Source organism: Amblyomma americanum, chromosome 2 (genome assembly GCF_052857255.1).
Source record: "Amblyomma americanum isolate KBUSLIRL-KWMA chromosome 2, ASM5285725v1, whole genome shotgun sequence".
Taxonomy (NCBI): Eukaryota; Metazoa; Arthropoda; class Arachnida; order Ixodida; family Ixodidae; genus Amblyomma; species Amblyomma americanum.
This window is the reverse complement of record NC_135498.1, coordinates 163,956,386-163,982,624: the sequence shown is the minus strand read 5'-3', so window position 1 is coordinate 163,982,624 and position 26,239 is coordinate 163,956,386. Positions and strand designations below refer to the sequence as shown.

At 43.1% G+C, this 26,239-nt stretch overlaps 1 pseudogene; it reads right to left on the bottom strand.

Moving 5' to 3' along the window:
• Positions 1-4,035: 4,035 nt before the first annotated feature.
• On the bottom strand, positions 4,036-24,716 carry LOC144120199 (uncharacterized; annotated as a pseudogene).
• Positions 24,717-26,239: the final 1,523 nt, after the last annotated feature.

Genomic DNA, 26,239 nt, shown 5'->3' with positions numbered 1-26,239 from the left:
CAGCTTTTAGTCCAGGCCGCCAGCCCGAATTTTCTGGGAAATAAGTGAAATTAAATTGAATTGAATTGAAAAGCTTCGCCTTAGAACGATGACGCGATTGCGTTAATTCATTTATTTGTCTAATGATTTGGAATACTGCTAACCCATCAGAAGGGCTGTTGCAGGGTGTAAAATGCCATGACAATGACAAATGTACAAAAATTTGAAAAATGCAAAAATTCACAATGCACTATTTTCTAGACCAAGCGATAAGAAACGTAATGCAGAAGCTATGCAAGCCAAGACTATCGAAAAACCAAAGGGTTACACCGGAACCAGAGATAAGAATTTTTCATGTTCGTTTTGTTCGAATATGTATGACCAATTTTTCTGTTCCAATGAACTCCTGAGCGAGGAAAGAAAGAGCATTTAAAAGCATTTATTCTGGAATGAAAAGGGAGCAGAGTGAAAGCGTTCCGGCTTCTTGTAGCTTAGCCGGACGAAAAAGTGATGCACTCTGAACTGTCAAAAATATTTTAGCCTTTAATTATTTTAAACAGAAAGCTTACGCGACAAGTTCTAGTTTTTTTTCAGAAATTCGACTTTATCCTCCTTTTAAAATGATGTCAGAAATAGATGCTTTCCCATAATTGTTAAAATAAGGCAAACGGCGTTCTTCTCTACCCCTTTCAACTTTGAATCTTAACACTGTATGCGTCCCAGATGACATTGGCGTAATCAAGGATGGGCTGTGTAAATGCTTCAAATGCCAGTACGCTCGTGCTACTGGAGCCATTCTGAAGCGTCCTCTTGAGGTAGTGCAATTATTTTACAACCACGTTGTTGGATCTTGTAAAAACGTTGCGGTACCCGTGAACGTTTTCATTCATATGCACACTAAGACGCTTACATTCAGAAGGACGTGTCAATAGTGTTCTACTCATGGTGTAGTCAAACATGAGGCATTGCTTCTTGTGTGCTACAGAGAGCCCACGTTTCAGGTAGCTCACAGTCATCTGCAATGCTTTGCACCTTTGAATCAGACGATATAGTTCTGTATTTGGTTTTAGCTGACGAGTTTTGGAATTCACTACATGGTACAATATGAAATCGTCACACTAAGCCTAATTTTTTCATTACGTTTATGTACAATATCATTCATGAAAATAGGAACAAAAGGGGCCCGAAACAGAACCTTGTGGAACAAAAAAAGACAGGTGATATATTCGAAGGCTTTTTCATTACAAACAACACACTCCTCACGGGCCCTTACGTATGATTCTTTCGAATTAGAGAGTTGCTTGTTTTTCCCAGTATTCGAAATTTAACCATATGTTTGGAGTGAGAAATCTTATCGATAGTTTTCGCGAAGTCCAAAAAAATTTCTTTTTTTGCGTTTCTTTTCAGCTGAGACAAAATCATGCACTGTTCCTACGAACTGAGTCATGGTGAAGCCATGTCTGAAACTGTGTTGCGCGGCTGAAAAAACTGAGTGACTTTTTATAAAAACGGCAATATGCTTTTCAATTACATGCTCAAGTAAATTACAGCATGTGCATGTTAAAGCTATTCAACTGTAATCAAAAACTATATGTTAGTCACCTTGTTTAAATAATGGGTTGGTTATTCCCAATATACCTTGAATAGTTCATTTAAGACTTTACGTCCTTAGATCGCAGGGAGTGATTCTTACAACTCCTGGCGCAGTGGTGCAGCCGTCAGGCAATCTGGCATTCCCTTGCAATGGCATGTGCTGCCACCGGTGGGGCCTGTGTGGCAAAGGCTGCTCTTGCCGAGCGACTAATCATTATTTAACTGCCGCCTGCCACTCTTGTCTGTTTGCTCACAATCCGGTGGACAGGTCGTGATGAGGCTTCGAGGTTTACGTGGTCTAGGTAGCTAGCGTAGGTTGCTTCTCTGTGAACGCCGACTACACCGACTACGCCAAAGGCACCATCGACGCCAACGCCGGATATTCGGCAGAACGGGAGCCTTAACACTGTCGCGGTAAAATGTTTTGAATAAATGTTCATAACCAAATCATGACGTCGCACTCGCTTGTTTGCAAGGGGCTAAAAGGCCAACAGAATGCAGACCACTGCAGTAGTTACTGGGGGACGTAAGCGTGGCCAGAGAGTGTTAATAGAACAGATTGGACTTTTTAGCGCTGATACAGTCGTAGCAGGGGGTCAGGTTTTATGGGAAACATAACTTGCACATAGAATAATAATTTTTTCGTTCACCTGTGAAACGGTGCTTTGGGCCAATAATGTCTCCAAGACGCCCACCGCGAGGAGGCGTAGGAAATCTTTAAAATCCCCTTATCGAAAATTGTCGTTCCACATAGCATGCAAATAGTCAAAGTGAATGATAGAGCTGGAAATAAGAACCCAAATAACTACCGACCAATATCAATCCTGCCTTTGTCTCCTAAATGCCTTGAAGAATGTTTGACGTAAGAGCTAGGTAACTTTTCCCGTAAATACAACTGTTTAACGCAATGCTAGTTCGTTAAGAAAAAAAGCTCTCGTCAAAATACGGAGTGCTCGCCGACTAGGGAATGGTAGTAGAAATTTCGGAAAATAATCTATTGACCCTGGGAATCTATTCACATTTCAGCAAAGCATTTCACTGCGTAACGAAGGAATTGCTACTGAATAAATCAGAAACATACTGTTTCTAAAGTGCTTCTTATCTGCTTATGATATCAATTCTTTTCCCCCTATCAATTAAATAGGGGGACAATAATTCGTTCTAGAAATTAATAAGCATAAATTTCTCACCAGATTAAAACCGGTGTGCCAAACTGCAGTAATATTTGACCTATATCTTTCCTCTGACTACATGCGCGTGTGATTTTGTTGTCTATGCAGACAACTGTACTCTATTCAACTCTGGCGCGGGAACGACACGCATACTTCATGATGCATGCTCAGCATACTGTGCGATTCATGAATGGTCCCTGCAGAACTGCCTCCTACTGAACCAATCTAAACGAAAATGTGCAGTTTATTACTGGTGCGACAGTTTTTATGATTGGAGACAACGTTACGGTAAGTCGCTTTCGAATTTCAAGACAGAAATTATTTAAATCTGTGGGGGCAATATTTTCGGCATACCTGTCCTGGAGAGAACGTGATAAATTAGTTCGTCCAGAAGCGCGAAAAGCCGTTAGCATATTAAATTCTACGATCTCTTTTCCTTCGATATAAAAGCGCTCCTTTACAATTTCTTATTTGATTCATGCCTCAAATACTGCACACTGGTCTGAGAAAACACGGCTGAACATAACTTTTTTAAGCTCATGGTTCTGGTGAAGAAAGCATATATAGCCATTTTTTTTGCAGAACGCACACAGCCACCATTTTATAACAAGCAAATCACAAAGGCTACTCTTAAGTGTGCGTATAATAATGAAACGCTCAAGATCCCGTAATAAATACCGCGGATTTGCAGAGAACATCTCTTTCATTCTCATAACCATCATGTGCTCTGGAGGATTCCATATACGAGCAGGGAATATGGTCAAAAATCAAGCCTTTCACACACATTGCCTATTATGCTTAATGATTTCTTTTTCTGGGCCGCATATATAATACCTCTCAAAAATAAATATTTTTCCAAACCTTTTGCAACGCCTAGGTACATTATGTGGTGTTCGATGTGTCCAAGTCGTTGCGCTATACATAATTGTAATGCATGAACGGTTTGTTCGTGTCTCATTTTGTTTCTGTTTGTAACAAAGTACCCCTGTTACAATTATACAGGTGCGCGTGTATATTGTTGTCTCTATGACTGTTATAAAATATATCTTCTTCACTGTTGCCTTAGGAAAGGCGGGCTCAGTTATGCTGTGTTTGTATAGAATTTTTCGTATCTTACGTTTTCTTTGTCGCGAAATGAAAACGATTTCACGGATTGATGCGTTCAGAGTTGCCCATTTATGCTGTCGGTTTTGAGCCGATGACTTGAGCAATGAATTACAGACAAGAAGTTTTTATGTTCAATATCGACCTAGGGTTCGCCTCTGCAGCACTGCACTGCTCTTCTTCAGTCTTTCACTGGGGTCATAGTATTTCTGTCTTCACACCCGGCCGCCCGTACTGATCTGGGTTTGATTCTTGACGCAGGGGATCCACATCTCAGACATCTGAGCTGCCACCGGTCTTCACCGGTTCTGGTGGCCGTTGCAGCTGGAAAGTCCAGACTTTTCGTCTTCTTTTGTCTCGCCACACCAGGACGAAGAGAAACGCAGCGATGCACAAATTGACGCAGCCAAGCAGCTGGTAGACCCAAGCGCGTCCCGGAAGAATCCTGCGTTTAATGTGTGCATCCTTAAAGCGTATATTTGGCACTGCTATACAGGTCTAAAAACACTGAATATTGTCGGTATATGGCATTGTTGCCTTCTTTTTATCCATTTCTAATGCAACCCACTTTTATAAAACGTTGATTTAAAGTTCAGTCTCAGGAAGAGAGGCTAGAGCTTATTGGAAAGGTGGACTAATGAAAAAAAATTAAATGCCGCGACATTTTGTTTTCCCAGAGCTGCACAAAACATCAGCGCTCAATGGGTATCTAGAGAGCTTGCTATATCTGTACACTGTGACATTGTCGTACATGACAGTTGAAGTTGGATGTGTATATTTAAACTAAAGACTACACTGAATCTAACCTAATATTGTCAAGAGAGTTGTAGTGATAATTTACTGTATAACAGTACTTCATTATTGTAACTAAATGTGATCACCTATTCACAATTTCCGTGCATTTTCGACAAAGACATGACGAGTAAAACTTTGAGGATAAGTTGGCAACATTCATGTACGTCTTTAGCACGCCATAGGAAGTTGGGCGCGCGGTTGCATCTGCCTGTAGCTCTTCCTGATGCTTTAAGAGGCACCACGAGGTGCTCGAGCGAGATGATTGACAGTCCTCGTCGACAGCTGAAAAGAGCGCGGAATCATGTTTGGGTTCCTTGCGTAGTCATGGTAAGTAGCTGCTTACGGTTTTCAGCGCCCACAGCCTTTCATTGATCTGCTGGGCAGGATAGTTGTACAGGTCATATTCTGTGCTGAATTACAAAATTTATTTTAATCCTTGCGAGTCGCCTGCGCGCTCATTCACATTCGTTAGTGCTACTATATGATAGTAGCACATTAACTATTTTAATTTTTATTATATACACACAAGATACTGAAACTAAATGTGCGGCTCAGATAAGAGGTCGATTGCTTGTAAAATAAAACCAAGAATCTTAGGATGCCGTACATGAATGTGAAATAAGAGAAACAGGATTTAGCATTGGAGAAAATGCCTTCTTTGATAGCAACGCTGACAACAAAAAAACTCGCACGAGGCACTTATACAAGTGGCACGCTGCTACCGCTGAACAATACAAGAAAGCAATTTTTTGCGTTTCCTTTTAAGACTGAGTTGAAGCATCGACATGCGTGAAGAATGTTGCACTCTTTAAGAGCATGCAATACGCGCATGTTAAGGGACACACAGTCGACAATAATTAATTTTGCGTACATCAGCTTTCGCCAAAAACTACGAGACTGAGGATGCCAGCAAAAGAGTAAACATTTTTTTGGGTTTATGGCGGTTCAATGTCCCAGAGCAAATTGGACTATAAGAAACGCTGTAGTGAAGGGCTCCCGAATTTCAACTACTTGGGGTTCTTTAACATGCACTAACCTCGCAGAGTACACGGACCTCTAGAATTTGGCCTCCATCAAAATTGCACCGCCGCGGCCCGGATCGAACCGGCGTTTTCGGGTCAGGAGCCGAGCACCATAACAACTGAGCCACCGTGGCGGCAGAGTAAAAATTGCCTTGCCGTCCTGAGACTGGAGAGCGCTATATTCAAGACAAAGGGACAGACAACACCACATTTTGTCTTGAATACAGCGCTCCCCATTCTCAGTATGCAGGACTGAATGGCCCCCTACAAAGCCGTACTGGCTTTTGGTCACTGCTAAGTACAGAATATAGTGCATAAATGCAGTCTTTTGCAGGTGGAACCCACCGCCATGCACCTGAAAGCATGATTGAGGTGTGCAGTGACCCAGGGGGCCAGGTATACGCATCCTTAAATTTTTCATCGACAGTGATTTTACCAATTGTACGCGGGTGGCCTATGCTCGAGTGCCGCGATTCTGCAGCAGTGTTGCCAGCGCGAACGTGTACTGCGCTAGTGCCCTGTTTCCGCCAAAACTTTGTCTATGCCAAGGCATGCAGCACACATCTTTCTGTCATTACCACCACACAGCTCAAAGCGCGAATATCAGTCTAATTGTAGTATTAGTAGATGAAGAAGACAATGTGCAGTACTCCCCGCGAGAGTGTGCTGCAGTTGTGCGAGATATACCAATTCAGGGTGACGTCAGAGTTTGTGTATGCGGACGACATCGTCTTCTTCGCTTCTGCTAGACACATTCACTCACTTTCCCAGCTTTTGCAGACTTACCTCAATGCACTAGATGTATGGCTGGCAAGTTACACTGAACTCTTAACGTGAACTAATCTTCAGTTCTCATTTTTCCTCCAGCGTCCCCTCTTTATATAAGTCTACAGCATTGTGGCGCCCAAGTCCCGCAAGTATAGTCCTTAAAGTGCCTAGGTGTAATTTACGACCCTCACCTCGACAGGCGACCTCATATCAAAAGTGTAGTCTTAAATGGTGAGCGAGCTCTCGGTCGCCTTATGCGAATCAGAAATAGGAAATATAGTATGCGCAGAGACACTCTCTTATTTCTCTATAAGACTTACATAAGACCAATTTTGGAGTTCGGTTGCGTTATTTTCTCCGGTTGCCCTAGATATAAAATTCAACTGCTAGCTCTTTTTGAGAGGCGCGCTCTACGGCTATGCCTGGGATTACCAAAATCAGTGGCGAATTGTGTCCTCTTTCTGGAAGCTCGCATACGGGACTTGAAATCTCGCTTCCAGCTTCTCACAGTGCGCACCTCCTTACGGGGACTTGAGCCAATGCCTGGAGTGGCTCCTCCAATTTTTTTGACAATCCGAGCTTTCTTTCTATGTAAACATTGGCCGATTTACAAACTGCCTCAATTTGTGTTTACCGAGCACCTTTTGTTTCGAACTGCAGTCTCGCTTAGGTCTGTGCAATGCGTCAGGGATTTGAAGGCTGCACCAGCTTTTTGCTTCGACCATATGCTGCCGCTTTACGCAAAGCACTTATCTGCCAACGTGCTAAACGGTCTCCTGGAGGAATATCTATTGCAGTATCCGAGCCATGCTGCAATTTTCACAGATGCCTCTCAACAAGCCGAAAAGGCAGCAGTAGGTGTTTATTCACAAACACTAGATTAGAATTATTCTCTCTGGGTCCCTGATTATAGACCAATTTTCACTGCTGAATTTCTCGCTATTGGTTTGGCCCTTCAAAACGTTCCCAGCAATATTTTCTCAAGTCATCATTCTCCTGGACTGCCGCTCAGTCTTGGCTGCACTAGAAAGCTCGCAAACCACTCTCCTGCAGCGATCCGTACTGTACTTTGTGCCACGTCATGTCCTAGAGGTGCGCTTTCAGTGGATCCCAGGGCACTGTGGCATTGCTTCAAATTCGTTGGCCGATTTCTTAGCGAAATCTGTCATCAATGGCTCTGTTGCCCGGGGCGTTCCAAACCTCACACTTCTGACCACGTCCCGTTATGAACGTTACATAATACACCATTACCTGAGCCATGAGCCCATCCTTGGTACAGCGGATTTCTAACATTTGAACTTCCCATGGAACATACGTTACTGCGCATCAAGACAATGTGAGGTTTCTATGACGCTGCTGCGTTGTAGGATTCCTCGCTTTAATCTATATTTATGTCGTTCTGTGTTCACGCCGTCGAATCTATGTGCGTCATGTGGGGACGTTGAATCAATAGATAATTTTATCCTCTACTGCCGGCGGTTTGCACGACAGAGAATTCAGTTTTTGGTGAATCCTCTCGATCAATTAGGTCTGCCGTTTACTCTTCCCGTCCTCCTCTCATTCGGTGCAACCACCAAAGGGCATGTCATTAGGCAGGTGTGTCAGCTACTCCACAAGTATATCATTGAAACCGGGAGATTTTTGTGTTAACTTCTCGATACCTTTTCTTCTCTCTCAAAATTATTTTCTTTCTCATAAATTCTCAAAATTTAGTAATTCTACTCGCACCGCTTTGTCTCCTTGATTTCCAATCCAATTTCCTCAAGCTCTATCTAAATTAATTATTTCCTTTTTCACTCACAAAAATCTTAACTGATAAGACCCATGAGATAAACTTGGATTAGACTCTTCCTGTTCTGATCTGCACCAAACTCTGGCCAATCCCCCACTCTGGGTATGTGCCATCATCTTTCAGGCAACAAAAACAAAAACAACACGATGTCTGCTCGGCTGCGGCGATCGCCTAGTGTTTTTGCGCAGTGGCCACCGAAGCTGAGCTGTTCGCGCCATCACGGGGTAGAATCTTAGTCGTGGCAATCTTTATATATATATATATATATATATATATATATATATATATATATATATATATATATATATATATATATATATATATATATATATATATATATATATATATATATATATATATATATATGATTTGCCAACGATCACCATAACGATTCACAAAAGCCGTTGAGCTGGTTCGACCTCGAGAAGTAGTGCTTCCGTAATAAAATTTTCCGTTCCCATTGAGTATCCATTTAATTCGTTTTAGCACACCAGCGTTTCGTTTATTTCCAGAAACAATCCAATGCATAATATTTCATTTAGGTTGACAGCACGCCAACTGCCATGCAGTACAATACTGCACACTACTACACAGCCGCAGCTCGAAGGGACACAGGACGAATTGAAGTCAGCCTCTATCGACAGATTACAGTATTCTGACGACAAACACGCGACTCTCACCGAAATGAAGATATAAAGATCTAGAAAGGAATAAAAGCGAAATTCATGTGTCGCTATCAATGGCCAATTAGCAAAGAAACTGCGGGCGTCGACATCGAAGTTTTGGTGCGAATACAGCAGGCTATGCTATACGGCCATTCAGTTCAAATCGGCAGCCAGCCCTTATTGATGTGCACATCATGAGTTTAAATTAGGCGGCGGGACAATTTTTCATTTAATTTAGTCAGCAATTAACCGTTTGTAAATCCCCAAGCGCAAAACTTTGGTCGGCGCTCGCCGGAAACGAAGTCAGTGCTATTGCAGGCAGTGCAAGAGGCGGACTGAAATGTGTCTATTCGACACCTAATACTGTCGGTGCTTGTTATTCCTCGATGTAGCTCTTACAGAGTTTGGTGCTCGGTTTGAATACATGCCTAAAACCCAATACTCCGCAATCTACTCTGGGTGCCGCCGGTTCTCCTGACAAGGTTTTTTTCTCTGCCGGACAAACGTTGAGATATACAGCATGAAGTAGAGAAACAATTATTTTACTGGTAATAATAATTTCTTATTGTCGTCCTCATCGTGCGTTTAAGCAGCAGGCTTCGGAGTGTGCATGAGCTGATATATTATGAAAAGTATTCTTGTTGTTTTTTAAACGGCACATTTGTACTTGATGGTTAAGTATCCTTCATTAGGGTGTGAAGTAAGTGCGAACTCTTCTCATCTGTCACAGTGGGCCTAGTAAACGATAATGAAACCAGCGCCAAGCCGGGGATTCCAAAGAACCTGGGAAACCGATCGACTCCGAGGTAGTCATTCACAACAACGCTTCGGATGCGCGTCACAAACCCCTGCGGCACTCCTACGACAATGTTCAACCCCACAACAGCAGGGAACGATTTCAAGGCCATACAGCCAGCAACAACGCACTAGCACAGGCGAAGCACGTGACAGCCAGAGGACACCGAGTGTGGGCAACGTTGTCCGCCCGGCGAACTGTCCTGCGGCGTTATAAGTGAGCACAAGTTTCGCCTTGTCCAGTGCGGATCCCTTGTCCATGCAGTAGTCCACAACGGTGGTCGTCTGCATTGAGATGCTGCAGTCGCACAGGGCGTAGACAACCAGTAGCACGTAAAAGGAGAGCTCGCAGAATATGGAAAGCTGTCGCAAGGTATGCCTACTCGCTTCAATGGACTGCGGTTGGCTGCATGCTCCCTGTACATGGGGTGCAGTTGATGTAGCGAAACCATCGATGTTTTTCTTATTCCCGCTGCACATAACTTTAATTTCTCCAATGGGAATAGAAATGGATGTGCTTCTCTTCTCGGCAAGCGGTGGTAATTGCGCTTAAAACGTTTCCTTCTCGCATTCCGCGTAACTGAGGCTTTTAGCATCCAGGTACGTTTCTGCAGCTGAACATTTCTGTGTCCTTACTTGTGCTTTTGCTCGAGACTCACTCGTAAAAGGCCCAGTCGTCTTTGTGGCCTCTAATACTTCCTTAGTTGTGTGAGTTTCCATGTCGCTGCTGTCGTTTTCAACTCGGTGTTCTACATCTTCGGCCGCTTGTTTCTTAAAACAGCCATCCGCAAACTTCAATCTCAGTGGCTGTGGATACCTAAAGCTCGGTGCGATTGGTACTCTATGTATTGTGATTCCTGCTCCGAAGAGCAGAGCTCCTCCTAGACCATAATGTTCTTCAAGGGCAGAAAAAATCAGACTAACCGCGAGTCCCGAAGCTAACAAGTCGATGTATTTGAAGGCTTTTCAGTGACCCTGTACTTGTCAAAGTACAGCATGGTTTACACGGTGTATGATATAATCGAAGCTCCACACCCTGTACCTGTAAAATGGAAGTAAGAATATATGAGAGAGAATGCAAGCCGAATAACAAGTCTATTTGGCTGTGTACTTTATTTGGTATTTGCTTCATAGAAATAACATTACCCTATGTTATATAGGCCCATTATAGCATAGCCGGCGTCAGATCACCTAAGAAAGAGAGTATGCTATGAACATCTCAACGGAAATAATTTCAGACGCAACCAGTAGCAATTGCAAAAGTTCAGTGGAGTAACCATGAGTGAAAATATGGAACACAGCGTAGTTACTGGAGATATAAATTTATCGTCATAATCGGAGTCTTTAACTACGTTCCCTGCAAGACCAAGGCCTGTCCAATGTATCCCTCCAAGCAACCCTCTACTGAGCCAACTGCAGACCCTTAATCCGCCGCAGACTTCCTCATCTCAGCCAGCCACTTCACACCCTTCCTCACTCTGCACCGCTTGCTCTTGTTCTCCTGGAATGCAGCACATTAACCTTAGCGACGATCGTTCATAATTCATTCGAGTTGCATGCCTTGGCTATGCCCATTTCTTCTTCATTTTCGATGTTATGTGAATTGCATACGCTTTTTTCACTGCCTACTCCGCTCTCTTCTGTGTACTAACATTACATCTCTCATTTTATTTTCCTTAGCCCGCTACGTTGCTTTCAACTCTTTTCATCATGTTAAGTTCAGCTGTTTTTGTCAATCTAAAGAAGGCTTCTGACCAAGATTTTGCTACTGGAAAGGGGCGGCTGTTATATATTTTCCTCTTGCCAGATTCTGACAAACTGCCTTTAATGTTCCTAGACTCCCTGCCAACTGGATTTCGCCCGTTTCGTATGTTGCCTGACTACCTGCCAAATAGATTTCATTCTAGAATGAAATATATTCCAAATAGATTTCATTCTTATCCTCCTAGTGATTTCACTGATGTAGTGCGGATATGCACCCATTGAATGTCCTGAGTGGCAGTATTCCTTTACCAATTCTAATCTTCCGCTATGTATTATAAACGGTAGTTCGCTGTCATGACTATTGAACACTAATTTAGTTTTCTGCATAAAGATTTAATACCCACCGTTCTGTTTTTCCTGTCTAGCTCTTAGGCCATGCTTTGCAGTCAGTACGCTGATTTACTGAGAGAGGCAATGCAATCAGAAAATCTGAGACTCATAAGGCATTAATCCTTAAAATTTATCTCGAACTCATCCAAGTCAATTGTCTGAATGCCTGTTGTAAACAAGCGTTGAATAATGCACAAACTTCATGAAGTAAAGGTATTCTTGCCTGCGATTTTCTCCTATGTTTGGGTTCTTTTTCTGACCCCTGTTAATTGCGCGTACTTTTTACGTTGCCCTCTGACGACCTTTAAGAATTAATTGTGTTGTCTATTTGGCGTTGGCGTTTGATCGCCTGGAATTCCCTCACAGCTTCGAAGGTACACATGTTAACACACCCTCCTCAGCCGGCGTCACTCAAGTGATCCTGGCCAAAAAGCTAAGAGTGCCGCAAGACAACCGCAACGTGCTTCTACACTGCGGCCAGCAGAAAGCTGCCCCCTTCGCTGATAGGGTTTTTGTTTCTTTCATATCATAGGGCCTTGACCGCGAATAGGAAACAGAGATTCGCAGCCCGCTCACAAGTACCGCCATAGAGCCTGTCCTCCGCGCTAACATACAGCAGCATGCCTAGTGCCTGCCACGACTGAGCTTCTAACCTTGAGTTGCACAAACGACGTCGCAGCCAATGAGAGAACAGTCAGTGCCACCATAAGCCAAGCAATTCTCTCAGACACAAAAGCGGCTACCATTTCACGAGTAGCAACCTTGAGCCGTGCCAGTCGTCCCACATCCTATCTCTGGTTTATCTGCCCAGTACCCAACCGGCAAAAGAAGGCTAACACATCGGCCATCCGGCTGATCATCTCGGATTGTAGGTGCTACCTAGGCCTCGTGGTCGAGCATCCTCCGCCCATTTTTAAGGTCCTTTGTCCGGTCCTCAAAGTCGCAGGTTACCTACCGGTTTCTAATCAATGCATAATCTCCCCAGGCTGCTCCTAGTCTCTTTGGTGTGGAACTCAAGGGATATGGTTCTAGGACGCGACATTTTGCATACCTGCCATTTGCCTCTTAACTAGCGCGTACTAGAATGCATCATTACGCTGGAAGCAAGAGCCACTCCCTTTTTGTCGTTGTTGAGATGTTTAGAAGAAAAACCACTGTCATTGCTTTTTATAACCACTGTCAGAAATTTTTTGCACAGTGTGCAGTCTCCGTGGGAGGCTCGGTCATCATTCTTATTTAGAAACGCAGTGAAGGATTATTGAGAGACGGATTCAGCGCCATAAGTGGTTAGAGAATCAATTACGTTTCTAAGTCCCATGTTTCTTGTTTGCTTCGGGACGTTGCCTAATGGCTCTGTTTGTTCGTGTAATAATACCTCGGGTAAGGGAGCATTTGGGGCTAAGGCATTGGTAACCAGTGGTTGGCATGTGCTACCTCCTTGAGGCATAGTCTCCGAAGGCTGCAATTAGGTTCGCCATGTTGCTAGCGCTCAAGAAAGTGGATTGCATGAATTTTTAAGTGTCTTTTTTATACAACTGAGGGGAATAATAAGTTTCAAAGAAGTAGAAAATGGTCACTCGGCTCCTTTTCTCTTGCCCTTGAAGGTAAACGTGCTGCGGCAGTACAGGAATAGACCAGCACCAGCGACGGTGGGATCGGAAGACGAATGCGTACTTTGACTTAGTTTTGACAAAGAATTTTTTGAACTGGAGCTATTGGTCCTTCGAGCTTTTCCGCTGTTTCCAAATATTTTGGAAAAAGACTGCGGAACGAATGGCGCCTTTATAATGCGATTATTTACTGTCTACCTGTCGTCCTGATGTTCCAATCTGTTTTCTATTTGTAAGCAGTAATTGCCTTGTTCGGACACTAGGTTGCCGTATTTCAATGTGTCTAAAAGGGTAGAAAAATACGCACAATAGTGCAAATACCAAAGACTATGAAGAATTATGCGTAGTGCGTGCTAGCGTGCTGCTACAACGTGCTTCTGTACACCTCGAGAAGGGAAGAATTTCAGGCAGGCCTAGCGTTGCCTTTACGGTATCTTGTAGCATCGGTAGTTAGCCACCGCGTTCATTGGAAGGTGTGCTCTCCAGCAGCCTTGAGAACAAGGGCGATTCAGCGAGTATCGCATATTTCACTGACACGCAGTTCTACGGAGACATGAACAAGGGTACACAGAGACCTTGGGATATAAAGAGGTCTGAAGCGTCATATGCTCGCACGAGTAATACATATTATGCCAGGTGATGCACCGCCGTCTATGAAGCGCGCAACTGCAATGAACGGTGATTGGTGATCGCTGCTGCCGCCTAACATGGCGGGAACAATACAGAGCGCTGTTGGATATTCTAACGGTCCCCAGGTATCACGCCGAGGAAATAGACTCTTGGCGATTGTGCAAGGCTTCCTAATAGGGACATATTATCAGCAAACGCCACTTGCTTTTCGCAGCTTAGACATGAGACGAGCATGAGTGCATGTGTCTACAACCGTAGCTGTAGAGCCGCTTTCAAAACATCAATGTGACCTCAGGGAGTTTGTGAGCGAAACGTGGCTCAAACGTAATGTAACCGGCTTCTTTTCGGCTCTAAATTTTTGTCGCAACCACAACGTCGAGGTTCAACGTCCACGGGGAGGCGTTGCTCTGTTTATCAAAAATAAAGTTCCTTACCAAATGCTGTGTGTAGCGTAAATCTGGAATAATTTTATTGAATCGCTTTATATAGACAGTCTGGAAAGACTGATGGTGCATTATACACTGAACCAAAGTTACGATGACGCTATTTCAGCACTCTTTCGTGGGCACTGCACTAATGTCACTTTCACTGATGGTAATGCTGGTTTAGCGCCAAAGCCGCCGAATAATTATATGCTACCTCTTGAATCTTTTTGTTTTGCATAACGTGATCACAGAACTAACCTATGTCACGAGCACATCAAGCCTCTTATGGATCGCGCCCTAAGCAACAATGGCCGAGTTGTGCGGGCAAGTACTTGTGCTGAGTTGACTGCGTACCGTTCGCTGATATTTGCTCTAATTAGAAATAATTTGCCTCTACAAGTGCAATTATCTGAGAGCGAAATGCGTAAAGTAAGTACCTAGAATATAGATTAATAAATAAACACCTAAATATGTTGATTGATTTGCGTAGTTAAGCCAAAGGCGAATTTGGTGAGCTAGCAGTTCGGTTTTTCCTTCAGTTCCGGTGTTTAGGTCCAGTTTTCATGGATGGCAGTTGTTTGGATTGCAATAATGGGCTAACGTCCATATATACCGAATTGGTCATTCTCTCTATTCATTGATCCCAGGGAGTCTTCCTACCAGACCTGGCGAAGTGGTCATCGGCCAACCACTTTGTCACTTGCCCCTGACCATGGGTGACGAGTGAATGAATGATGACAAAAATTTTTAAACTAGCTAATAGGAACGGACAAATTTCACAATAAATGAAAACTGCTACAAAATGAATTTTACATAAGCCACTTTAATTGCTGGTAGAAAAAAATTGTCTGGTAAAAGAAAGAAAAAAGGAATACTAGTCTTCACTTGTCAAGCAAGCGCATTTAAGTACGACAAAAATTCCGGGCATAGTAAATAAATCTATAAAAATGCGGTCAAGTACGGCTGGTGTTACACGACTCAGTTGGAAAAGGTACTCCTGTATTATTCAGTGCTCAGTTCACTCCTACGGAATAACAAATGACTACGAAGGTTTATACTCGCGCAGACTCGTTAAAGATACAGGAGGACTTGAGTAATACTTTTACAGTGCCTAACATCGAAATGGAAGACATGACAACGGTAGTTTAAAGCCCCTAGTTGCGAAAGTGGAAGGAATAAATACAATAACTTTAAATATAGTGAGAAACATTGTTGGCATGTTGTTGTAGCTGAATATATAGGAACACATCTCTGAATATATAGGAACGTGTTCTGGGTGTATTCGGGCTGCGCACGCGATACTTAGCGATAACATTTGGTTCAAAATGGTCTGGATATGCGTACGTGCAGTTAAGCGCATAGGATTTTATCGTAATTTTTTTTGCCTTCCGGGTTGAGTCGGCTTTGTGAGATGCGGAGCTCACCATTGGGCTGTTTTAGGCATGGTTTTGACCTCCGTGCCCGCTTCTAAAACCACTGAGCGATCCGCAAAATCTAATTGCAGGTCGAATATCGGTGTCAAGTGTTAAAACCCTCATTGAAAAAAATGCCTTACAAATGAATAAATAATTTTTTCAAGTAAGTAGAACAATAACTGCCCACTCAGTATGTGCTTGATCTGCAAAGGTCCATATCTACTGTAGTCATGATTTTTACGTAACTAACAATTACCGCGTTACATAACCTACTACCCGCACCAGCCTGCTTATACATCTGAAAAGCTTTGGGCAGGGTTGATTGCACATTACTGCTGAAAAAAAAGGAAGCTTAAGGTTTTAACGGCAAACTCTTTACGACGGAAATAAAGCTTTTTTACTCGGAATTCTAATTCATTGCCACCCAGTAGTCACTAGTTGTTGCGGATGGTTCTGTACTCGGAGCACTCTTTTTGCTTTGTACATTAATGACCTGCTGTCAGCAATGAAGTCGTAAACTCCAGAATACACTGATGATGCTCCTTTATATTTCACAGGCGGTACACTGGAAGAACGAAAGTCCAAATTAATAATTAGTCTAAAAATAATCGGCTCTCTGTTAATATAGGAAAATGAAGGGCACCGTGTTTTGTTTAGCACGAAAGACCACTAATTGTGGCCACTTGACCCTAATACTGAAAGGCACGAGCCAGCTTCGTGTTTCCCACCGCAAAAATCTCAACGTCTGGTTTCAGTCAATTATGCAGTGGAAAGCACAACACATCTACGTTTGTTTGAAATTACCTTTTGTTCGTTATAATTTATTAAAGTGTAGAAAATTATATGGCTTAGGGATTTAAATAATACTTTAGCGCTTGTCCACAGTTAATTGCGCTATTGCTAGAAACTTCGAACTATACTTCCAAACAAAACTACCGCCATATTATTCACCGACAGAAGCGTCACATTCGTAACTTTCTCAGAAATTAGTCAGTGACTCAGAGACTACTTTGCCGACAACGTCGCACAATGCAAACACCAATGGCATACACGCTGAAAATATCTGAAATAGTAAACACCGCATTATCAAACAATTTTCTCAGGCCCCTCGCACTATTTATATTCACGTTTAAATTATCACGACAAAGAAATTATAATTGTAAGACCTACCGCCGTCTTATTACACTCCAGCGCGTACATGGAGTGAAGACCGCAATGACATCAATCACAAAAAGAAATTTTGGGCATCGTCAAAGCGTGTTTTCCTTGACACCACCAAACGTTGCATGGCTCACGTTGATATTTTTGGCTTATTTGTCGTTTGTTTTTCCTGCGATCCAAAATATTCTTGCAGCTTAGCACGACCTGCATTTTCAACACTCCATCGCTTGTGTCTGTTTCTCTACTCTACTCGCAAGTGTTCCCATTTTTAATTCACGTTAAATTGAATTCAATTTTTTTAGCTCAATTACAAAATAAATCATTTACTTTGCGGTGTGAAGCAAAATGAGATTCATATTTGCAAAGAAGGACTTCCTTTGAACTTACGAAGGTACACAGACAGGCTTACACAGAGATATAACTAGGACATTTCATGTAGACAAGTAAAATATTATTTGCACTCATTGACGTACAAGCGGTTGACATAAATATAAGCATTGGAAGATTACAAGAATTCAAGAACACAGAAGACCATGAAGAGAATGTAACCATTCATTATTAAAAAACTGCGCAAGCAAAGCAAAATATAGTACTTCCGATGGCTAACTAATTAATAAATAAATATAAAAAAACTATGCATCTTTTCGAAGTTATTTTTGTTTTGAAGAAAGCAGGAGATCGTGTTTTACTTCTGTTTGAAAGCAAGAAATGGTTGTATTTTTGGCGAGACTAACTATGGATTTGTGCGCATTACAAAGGGAAAGTATTTGAGTGTCAGCAGCTCTAAGCCGTAGTCAGATCTTGGTCTTGCTCCCAGTAGAGGGATAGTGCGTAGGTTTAATTCTACCTCCATTTTCAACATTTGCTTGACAAACCCCATTATATTTAGCTTCCCGAACAATGACAATATCGAAGGAAACACTGTGGAGCTTTAGAAATTATCTCCTACATAGTGTGTTTTACAGGGAGTGTTTAGATAAGGATCGATTTGAAGATACCATCGGTATGGCTGTTTTTTGCAGTTAAGAAAGGCGTTCAAATTCTAAGATGCGACAAGTGCCCTCTCTAGATGGCACAAAATCTGGTGAAATATGGTAAAATAATATTATAATCGCTTTCTAGCATGCGGCACCAAAAATATTTCAGCCTTAATATAGGTCTAACAGATGCGAATGACTTTGCACGGATATGATCCATATGTTCGGGCCAACTAACGGCAGTCCTTAAGATGACTTGAAAGAAAACTATCCCTGCAAAATCTATAATCTTATCCAGCCGCACAACTAATTTACTCCCGCCTCTTGATATCATTGTTTTCTCTTGGTATCCAGTTCGTTACCATTAACGAAAATCGGCTATCTTGTCTTCGCACTGTATCCCCTGCCCAGACACACTTCTTCCTATTCATTTTGGCTAGGCATTCATTAATTTTCGTCTGTTCCCTGACCCACTGTGCCCACTTCGTGTCTCTTAATTTACACTTATCATTTTTCTTTCCGTAGCTCTCTGCTTTCTCTTTAACTTAATTAGAACCTTTTTCGTTAACCTCCACGATTCTGCCCCACTGGTGAGTACACTTAATATGGCTTCGGTGCTCTTTACAATTGGCGGTATATTGGTAAACTGCCATTCATGATCTTTGAGAACCTGCCATGTGCGCTCCACCTCATTGTTGTTCTTATAGTTGCGTCCGTCTCATGACCCGGATCAGCAGCCACTATCTGCCATATGTAGAAGATTTCTCTTACCACTTCCAACGCCTCGCTATCAATTGTAATCTCCTGTTCTCTTCTGAGACTGTTGGACATTATTCTGGATTTTTTCGTGATAATTTTCAGTACTGCTCTAACGCTATCATGCTTTGCAGTTGATCTCCTGATTGACTCAGCAAGGCAATGTCGTCAGCGAATCGCCGATTATTTAGGTATTCTCCGTTTACTCTTATCCCCAACTGTTCCCCAATTCAGGCCTCGGAATACCGCCTGTAAGCAGGCAGTGAATACTGTTCGCGAGATCGTCTCTTCCTGCATGACGCCATTCCTTGTTGGAATTTTATAGCGGATTTTATGGAGCACTATGCTGGCTGCGCAGGCAGCATAGATGTTTTCCAGTATATTTACATAAAGTTCTTCTACACGCTGATTCTGTTATGCCTTAATGACTACTGAAACTTCGAAAGCCTCAAATGGTTTGTCATGACTTTTGAATGTTATTTACAGCGACTGGTTATATTTTGTGCATTTCTCTATCACTTTATTGATAGCGTGAACATGATCTATTGTCAAGTAGCTCCTTGTGAAGTGCACAAAAAATCCTCGGAGGATTTTTGAACGCGCTGCGTCGACAGTGGCGCGTCGGGCAGCGGAGCGCAGCGCGTGCAAGCCCAGCGTTGTGCGTGTGCACGTGCGAAGGGTGTGCGCGAAGGGACGGCGACAAAGAGCGTGACGAGCACGAGGAGCGGGGGGCTGACGTGTCAGAAAACTGAGGTGTAAAAGAATACAGGGCAGCGGAGATCGGGACATTCAAGCGTTGAGGTGGCAGCCGTAGGAGATTGGGTCCGTGAAGCCGTGACCTTCCTTGGATCACCGAGGCAAGCCTACTGCGTTCCTTGCAAGCGTGGAGGTGGCAGCCAATCAACTGAGGGTCCGTGCTGCCGAAAGGCACTCTTGGATAGCCTGCTTTTAGCCTCCGGCGTTTCGTGACGCCGTCGACGAGACTTGGCTACGTGTTTCCTGCCACAGCCCAGTTCTCCGGGCTGTTGACTGGAAACCATCGGCGTCTTCCTGCAGTTTTCTCCGCTCCTTATACCAACTGGCTCTCTTTCGCCGCTTCCGTCGACGCAACGCCAGCGACATGTCGCATTTCATTAACCCGCGTTCCGTCCTGTCTACAAGACATCCCCACTTTACCAGGGATGCTCAGTATCTGGTGAACCCTTTCCTTTTATTCTGTAGTGCTGTACGCGTGTGGAGTGGGTGTTTTCTTGTTTTCGTGTCCGTTTCTTATTGGCCCCATTTTCCTTTAAATTATAAATACGTCTTTGTTTTTTTTTTGATCTCTTGGTTCTCTTGTTCGAATCTGCACGCGATAGAGCTCCTCTTCGGAAAGTCAGGGACGCGCTACCAATTCGCGACACGACTACAATAGCCTGCCTTACCATTTCGTTCACTGAATTCGAAGGTTGTTCTGAATTTATCAGCAATTACCTCATAAAATACCTGATAGGCAAAGACATTAGGCTTATCTGTATGTAATTCTTCAAAGCCTCGTTTTCTCGTTCGTTATAATTTCGAATGATGTCAGCACTCTTCCAATTTTCTCGTACGCTTGAGGTCATAAGGCACTTCGTATACAGGATGGCTAGTTTTCTTGCACAGTCTACTCACCGGCATTCAACAGATCTCCCGTTAACTAATCCCCAACAACTGCTTCAATCCTGTAGATTGCCCCTAAATCTTTTGTTGCTTCCTCTTTAGTTACTGGGAAGATTTCCAATTGCTGTCGCTACTGCCTCTCATTAACGTCCTGATTACATTCGCTACTGCTTAGATTTTTGTAGAACTGTCCCCTTGCTTTAACTACTTTATCCATACTGCAAATGACATTGCGCTCTTTGGCCCTTGACGCATGCACCTGATCTTTGCCTACGCCTAGTTTCCCCTTCTAGAGCATCCTCGATTCTCTCCATGTGGAACTTCCTTATACCGGTAACCATTCACTTCTGGAGCAACTTTGATAGTTCAGCCAGTACTACTCTGTATGTGAGAATACTGTTTTCATACTATATTTGTAATACAATCCTGGTATGGACGAGTGAGTAATGCAAAGAGTTATTTCGTTAGGTCCATGAAGTTTCTTGTTCTGTGGTAATGATAGCATTCTTTATGTGCTCTCCCTGAAATACACTTGATGTCGATCTTGTTATCTTCCCGCGTTACGCCATAGAAACGGGAGCACAATGCTGCGGGGCTGATTTTACGCTCGTGGAGTCGGTCTCCTTCTCCGAATTAATGTTACGATTACCATACAGGTTCATCAGAAATTTTCGAAGAGGTTAAGTGTCTTTAGACAAGCAAAAGGTTTTGCTCCGGATATGTGTTCGAGCATGACGACTATTCGAGGCACTCACTGCGCATGTGAAAAAGTGGTGTGAGGCGAAGACAGCGGACCTTATGAAGTGGCGAAGCCGGTCTGTTGGCATTAATTTATTTGAACACATTTGAATAGACTTCGTGCGTCGTCCAAAGAACAAAAAAGCCAGCACTGCCCAGGAGAAATTAAATGAGTCCTGGCTGGGATGGGGAGGCGTAGACTAGACTTTAACTGACAGATTCGTGTACTCCGTGCCTCGACAGTGCAAGCAGCGATGGACTCAAAAGGCTCTCGTACGAACTGCTGATTGGATTCAGTTATTGTAAAAAAAATAAATTCGTGTCTATATATTGTCGGTGCCTTCACTCATTGCAGAAAACAGCACTTTTAATAAATTTTTGGCGCGAAAAATCTTTTCCCAAAGTTTTCATGAACATTCGTATATTCTGTGCAAAAAATCTGATACTGTCTCATCATTAAGCTTATGCCAAAATTTTAAGGCTTCAAAAGCAGGTAAATTGCAAAAGTAAAAATATGATCTTTGTGTGCCCTACTGTTCATTCGTTTCGCTATTCAATATTTCAATTCAATGGCCTTTTTTGTTGCCTCCTGAAACCTGACCTGATTGTGTACAAAGCTCTGCGTAGTTAAAATGCGAAGGCTTATTCCTTGCTTTGAGAAATCTGATTTTGTAAACTCATAGTTCTTGATCCGATGTCGATGATAATTCATGGGATGTTCTGTGGTTGCTATTACATTTCGAGCAGTCTCCTCCATGCATTTCAGTTTAGATTTAGTTGTAAGAAGGGTGCTTACCATAAATTCCACCAAATGCGCTGCTGACCCACTTGATATTTGGTGAGAACGCAGCGCCCGAAAGACCAATCCCACAGAGAGAGGCCGAGAGAACCGCCACGTAGTAGACAAGAATTCTTGTTTGAAGAGCGGTTACCAGGAATCCTGCGTACACACTCACAAATTTCCGAAAAACGTATCTGAGTGTTAGTACATTTAAATGACCTCTTTCAACGCTCTGGCTACGTTATAGCAAGCAGTGTGTTTTGTGTATAGTCCCTCAAGAAACCGATTCATTTTTTAGTTTTTTTCACCGGTCTCTTGAGAAGGTCACGGCCTCACAACTTGGGGAAATGTACGGCAGCATTCCCTTACTCATAAGCATGGCTCTAGAATTCGCACTGAATACTGTGTTATTTTCAGCCAAACAAAGTGTACGAGATTCCAGGCATTTGTAAGATGGAACGGTTGCCCAGTAATCTTCAAAAAATGTTACCGCACACAAGGGATGCTGAAACTACACGTGCTACGAGTGGTAAACAACTGAAATTTTGAATTAGTCACCGAGCTAAAAAAAAACTGAAGTGTGCGCATTGGGCTGAGGATACAACCTGCACCTAAGCGTGTGCGTTCTATGTTTGTGCTTGAATTGCGACCAAGAAATAACACTGTATTTTTGGGCCCTGCTCTCCACGTTGCTATAACCACCAGAGACAGCCATGGCTTCAAACACAGGACGGAAATGAGCAATTCTATTGATCAGCAGACTGTCCTCAGAAACCCTTAATAAAGAAAGGGTAATTCTGAGTGCCAACGGGATTGTTATAATACTAGAAAGAAAGAATGTATTGGTTTATAATTCAGCGAGATTTGTGAGTATGATTTAGGGAAGCAGTTTTCACAGATCTCTTCAACTTTTTTGATACAGAAACAAGCCAAACACGGTAACTTCACAATCAACCATATTTTCTGTCAGTCCGAAACACTTCTAGTGAAGTCATGTCCGGATTGCGTCAGGTACCAAGTGCATCTTAAAGATATAGAAATCCAAACGAAATTTTTTAAATTTGCACCTAAGCACACTTTTTTCTTCCCAGGGATAGAATTACCGGGACGATTGGCGCATGAGGGTTATTTAAGGCGACCAACTCGAAGAAAAGCCAGTCAAGTTGGAGCAAAGTCATGGTGAACCCTCAGAGCGAATCGCCTAGTGTATGAAAAAGAAGAGACCTGCAGCGCTGCCAGTTAAGCTTGTTTTCGTTTTACGGTGAGAAAAACGTTAAAAAAATGCCGCACAAAAGAGGCTATTTTGCTGGGCATCCTTTGCGTGAAATGGAAGGATGGCTTACAAAGAATAAACTAAAATGCTAGAAGCACATACTTTTTTTCTGATAGCTCACTGTTGCGAAAAATATAGGCGGGTGCGCTGTGCGAGTATTTTTTGAAATGGTGAATACAAAGGTAAATCAAGTAGATGGCAGACCTTTGTTCCTGTGCTTAAAATATCTTTCCGCTGATTAAAGCGCGTGGTGCAAGCAGGCATACGATCATTAAAAGACCTGTTAGTAGATGTGGCACTGTTCATAATTTTTTTTCTCTTCACCTGTCACTGGGACTCTTGACCGTCTGGGTCGGGTAACATTTACTGCTTAAAATTCCAGGGGTGCACTTAAGTCTGCTCACGGGCAGTTGTGCGAAAGCATTTCTCTAACTGCTCCCAATTATGTTGTTGCCAACACGCCTACAGCCCTAACGCCCCGATGCAAAATATTGTTACGAGTAATTGCCTACTGACACAGGCTTTGATATAGCTGGAAAAGCGGTAGCGGTGATGAGTAACGACAAAAATTTCGAGGACCATTGTACACTGTTTTAATTCTTGGGCCATCGCGAGTATGCTTCACATTTCGTAATCAATTTTCGAACTTATAAACGTTGAATTTATGCCAAGGAAATACATGCTGGTTACCATTGCAGTTTATTGTAAAATTTTGCTCAATTATGACCGACGACGCAAAAGAAACTAAAAAGCTGCTAGAAGGCTGGAAACAGAAAAGACAAAAACTTATGAATCGCTCAACAGTTTCGAGGCATGCGACCAAAAGTTGAGCAAATGCTTAAGAAAAACTTTACCCGTCCCATCAAGGGCGGTTTACTCACGCATGCCGGTCCATCGTCTTATATGAAACACTTTTTTGGCTTTTCGGTGAAGGTGTCTCTTTGCTGTTGAAAGAAATTTAGCGATTAAAAATAGCTGGATGCACCTAAATCTTTCGCAATACACTGCCCATTGGCTACCGTATATATTTTTCACTGCTAATGCATCTTATCTCTCCCTGTCACAGTACCACCGGAATTTTTCTGCGATGCATTCACATCCGCACCTAATGCGAAACCATGTAGCAGCGGACGGGAATACACCGGCAAACATGTTAGTGTTACAGTGACAAGGCTACACGCCACATGCTCAAATTAAAAGGCAACTACGATTGCACGCACCGCGGTACTGCAAAGATTGCGAATGTTTCCAACTCATTCGACAAGAAAAATTCACCGCGAGACTGAAAACAACTAAAAACTAAAACAGAGGCATTGCGAGGAAGAAAAAAGAAGAAAATAACTTACCACCGAGATTCTGCGTTAACATGATGATGCTTTCTGGCCAAGAAGCCATCTCGCGGTTGATGCTGAACTTGTCCATAAAAAGCCCATACAAATAGCCCATGCTTGACTTCGCCATGCAGAAGAGGAAAGACGCGAACATCGCTGCAATGGGTATGGTCCAGCAACAGTCCTGAGGGTACGCCATCGGTGCATTTGCCTTTGGATGAGAAGGCGCCATGACGATGGAGCGCCCACACGTGCAGATGGAGAACAAAACCGGCACTGCAGGCGCTACCGTTGCACATGAAATTCAATTGGTTTAGAGGTGTCCGTCACGAGTCACTCTGGAGCGATTGCCTACCTCTACTCACCTATAAAAATATGGAAAGCAGAAAAAATTGCAGGACACGAGGATTCTTGCAGAGCTTACCATTTTGCGTCCGTTTTTGCAATGATGGCCTTCCCACCGTCACTGAATAAACCCCTAGCAAAGGTAGATGTCCTGTGTAAGAAGTGTACACACAGAGCCTGTTGTTATATCAAGCGCAGGTGCGCATTTTTTTCGCCTAAGGCTTGCTTTCTTGTCACCTGTGAAAATCTAGGTGTCATACTGTACAACTTCGTTGGACATATCATCTTTACGCCAGCTGTAGCCGGCCCTTGTACTCGTCGTACGATGTGCAAGGCGCGCTTGATAGCACACGATAGCAGCGACTGCTACGATCCTCCGAGGCAAAGCCAACAGTTGCTGGCGGGCAGGAACAGTGCGGAACGACCATGTAACGTAACACAGCTGCTCTGCAGGTTTACGATCTGTTTCGCCAACCTCCAAAGGGCTGCCTTGCTGCGCCGGAAACTGCGTAGCGTTTTTGAGTTATGTCCAGAACTCGAGCCTTACACAACAAATTTTCGCACAGGCGCAAATAATACAGGAAAAAGCGATCAAAGCATGTGCTATACGTGTTTAATTTGGTTGTCTTCTTATCCTTACTGCGCGTGTTGTCTACCGCGCAACTGGGTGGATGGAGGGGACTAAAAACCTCGCCATGGCCATGAGGGGTTTGCTGATACCAAGGGTGCATTACGCTTGTCAATTTTTCAGCGAGAGTAAAGACTTATGTGGTGCGCCAGTGAAAGGAATAAATTAGTATATTTTTTCAATGACCAAAAATGGGCGTCGGTTGCCAATTCACGCATAGTTCTCTGAAGGAAGCCTTTCAGTGGATGTTTAATATGAACGTTCGGCAGGACTGGCGCGCTCAAAAAGCGCAGCACAGATGGGGAAATAAATCTCATTGGAGAGATGCATGTTTCACCTGCATATCATAGACTGATTAAAAAAATAAAGGCGTGAAATAGGAAAATTAAACAAAGATATCTTGGTGAAAGTTCACCAAAGCACCCTTTGTCACTGCACGCAAATGAGGCAATGGTCGCTAGATTTGTCGCTACAGGAACGTCGCGCGTCGTTACTCCCGTCCAAGCTTGACAGCCTTGAAATAATGTGTCAGCATCGGAAGGTGCACTCAATCAAAGCAGTCGCGGGTAAAGTTGGCACTGATAAAAGTGTACGTACACTGACTGCAGAGTAAAACACAGTGCCCATTCACGGCTGACCTTGACTCTTTTCTGAGCTGTCTAGAGACATCTAGTGTGCTGCGTTCTAGAAACAGAACACCTAAGCTTTTCTTTTAGAATTTTGCAAGTGAAATGGTTTTTCGAGAGTGA